Raw genomic sequence first — 3,442 nt, forward strand, 5'->3', positions numbered from 1 at the left:
AAAAAAAAAGACTTTACACTCCCTAAAAAGGACAATGAGAAATAATAATGCAGCGTAGCATTCAGTCGGTACAGAACAAATGGCGTAATTTGGTAATATCCTGTGGATGGATGGATTACTTCCTCTATTGTTGTGTAGCCTATAATCGCGCCTATAATGTTACTCTCTCTCCACTTTGCCCAGACAGGCTGGGACATTTTGGTAGGCTTTTTACTTTATTATTATTATAATTATTATTTTTTTTGTCTCTATCTTGTGTTTTTTGGTGTCCTTTCTTTAATGTAAATATCAAGTGATTTAAATTTGTAAATAGGAAGCGTTGAAGGAATTTGTCCAGATCGTATATTTTGCCTAATAAACTAAATGAAATTATAGAGAAAACCCAAGAGCATCCTCAGCCTATATTTCTTTTCTACGTGGATTTAAAGTCATTATTATTATTATTATTGCTATGGTTATGATTGTTGTGATTACCATTACAAATAATAATTATTTATTTATTCATTTATTTATTTATTTTAAAAAAGATACCCTTCTTGAAACCGAAGGGTGGGAATGGGAGGAGAAAAAAAATATATTGGCAGTGTGCAGCCAGGCTTAATTTTATTCAAGTTTGGGAGGAAAGCAGCGTGGATGCATTGAGGTGCTAATAAGTGTCCAGATGGTTGCTGGTGACAGAAAATGGACAGGAGCAGCTGGGAAGGTCATTAAGTAATAATATGGGAACGCCCAGTCCAAACAAAATCAAATGGTTAAAATCTAATCTGTCAGGGAGAGAAGTCGATTCGAAGATAAATTATTAATATTTTCGTTTTTTTTAGGGGGGGAGGGAGGAACGAGGCTGACATTGTCGGCCTTGTGGATCAGGGTCAGTGTTTTGGGGTCCTGTCTGTTCCGAAGCTGATAGTGATCATTAGCCTATAAAAGCAGCTTCTTTGCTCCTCAATTGGTGACCAAAAGCAAATATTGATTTACCACAGCAGCCTAATGGGGTTTAAACATAATAAGATGGTGGGGACGAGCAGTAATTAGCTGTGGGAGATGATGTGAGCGTTTTATTTTTATAATTTTCTTCTGATTTACGCGAAGCCTGGTACCAACGAATATCACAGGACAAATAACTATTCATAACGACCTTCTGCTAAATGTGAACGATTGTTTATCGTGTTATTATCTGGTTAAAGAAACAACCCCGCCTATTATTTTTTCTTAAAGACTGTCCTGAAATGACTTCAGTATAATCAGAGAAAACGTTCGTTGTTTGAGTTAGGGCTCTTTTGTAAATGACAGTAAGCTGCGAAGTGAGCTGTTCCAGAGGGTGAATTATTTGAGTGGCCTAAACCTGTGGAGTGACTTATGCACATCTGTTTTGCAATATCACAGCGACCTCTATAGGCGAGTAATATATTACTCAAGCTTGAAACCGCTTTCACCCTCTTAAGAGCTATAAATCAACATGGAAATACATGTAACTGTATTATCACATACACAATGCAGTCAACTTTACGGTTTGATTTAAACCTAACTGTATGCTCCCCCAAATTGTAGAGGAATACAAATAGCAGAACTGGGAATCTCATTATTTATGGGAATATTATGACACTGGGTTCACATAAAATATCATAAGAAAAATATGGTTATTTTTTTCGTTAGAGGGGCCCAAATATCATCTTTCACTCTAAAATCTGCAATTAATCATTTGTTGTTTGGAGTTGCAATATTATTACATCAAGCCAGCATAGCTTCCAAATTAAGTCATTATAAATAATTAGAGCACACAAATCTAAAACATTACAGCAAAGTGCAAAAGGGCAAAGTGATTTTTAAAATTGTTTTTGTAAATGCTTTTGAAACGTTGACTGAAGCAAGTCTGTGTGGCAGAAGGGAGGAGGGGGGGGGGACGTCTATGCGCATAAATCTGTGTCACTTAAATGGTCATTCGCTAAACAGTTACGCACTGGAGGAAAAAAAATAACAAAAGGTCACTTTAACAAAGGTTTTGTTGACAGGAGCGGGGTCATTCCGCTTTTACATGAACACAACTTTAGTCACACCACGCATACATCATAAAATTCAAATATCAACAGAGCACAAAGAAAATTCATAATGATTTTACTGTAATAGTCCAAGAAGGACATTTAATATGTCTGTGCCAATATTAACAGAGCAGTCACCCTGATTGTTTTCTTTATTCCCTTTTTCCAGCACTAACTCAATTGGTATAAAATATGACAATGTGTAGAGATAAAGTGTTCCAGCCCCCGTCATTAGATACCGGTCGGTCTAAATTAGAATAATATTAAGCCATGTGAAGCACGAACTGACTCTTGTCAATTTCACTTATGCTACAACACGTGGCTGGCAATAATGATTCTAATATTGCGACGAGAAAAAAAAAAAAAAAAAAAAAAAAGGCAGGTGTGTAAATTTCATATTCCCCTCCCTCTCTCCCGCACTCCATTTGCACATGACATCCTCTCATGAGCTGGCTTTTGGGGCTAAAATTAAATAACCTCTCGGTGTCCCATTTATTTCTTTTGTACTGAAACAGCGTGAGGTTAGCGCAAAGGCGTTAGCTGCAGGCCATAATATTGTGTTTCCATAATATATACAAAATTATTCATTTAGTAAGTGGATGTACAGTGGATTGTCTAATGGGTAATGAGCGGAGTTGGAGCTGATAATTAGGCTGTCACTTGCAGCGATTTCTTCCCCGCATGCCCTGGGCCACGATGCAGGGGAGGAAAGGAAAATAAAGAGCATGAAATTAAAAAATAAAGGAAGAGCAGATAAATGAATTAAATGTAAATATAGAGCTAAAGAATAATGCTCATTGGGATTACAGAGGTAAATACATAGTATTATCTCTTTTTAAAAATAAAAAAATAAAAATAAAACACACAGCAGACATTGTTAGGCAGTAAACAATGCTTACATTATGATAATTGCACTTTAATGCTTATAATGGTAAATATAATTCTAATTAATTATCATACATTAGATCATAAATCCATTTATGCATTCCCAGATTTAAAGGACTTGTTTTTTGCTGATTTATTTTTCAAAGAAAGAAAGAAAACAACTCATCAAAAAAACTATGTCCAGCAACCTTTAAAAGGCTATAAGTCTTTCAAAGGCGAGAGGAGGTTCTGCTATTTTCATCTGAGGACCGAGTGCTGAAACCTTCTCGGGAGATATGTAAATTGTGGCTCATGCAAAGACAATAAGTTGTTGACCCTAAAACAATTTAGCATTCTGTCGCAGGCTGTGGCCCCCCATAATACCACAGTCTTTTGTTGGTGAACAAGGACCATCTCCCCCTGCAACGTGAGACGTGTCACACTGTGGCAATCCATTCATTTTAGTGGTGAATTGTGCACTGTGACAGTTTTGTGTGAGTGTGAGTATGTGTGTGTGTGTGTGTGTGTGTGTGTGTGTGCGC

This window comes from Larimichthys crocea, chromosome XIII (genome assembly GCF_000972845.2).
Source record: "Larimichthys crocea isolate SSNF chromosome XIII, L_crocea_2.0, whole genome shotgun sequence".
In the NCBI taxonomy this organism is placed as follows: Eukaryota; Metazoa; Chordata; class Actinopteri; family Sciaenidae; genus Larimichthys; species Larimichthys crocea.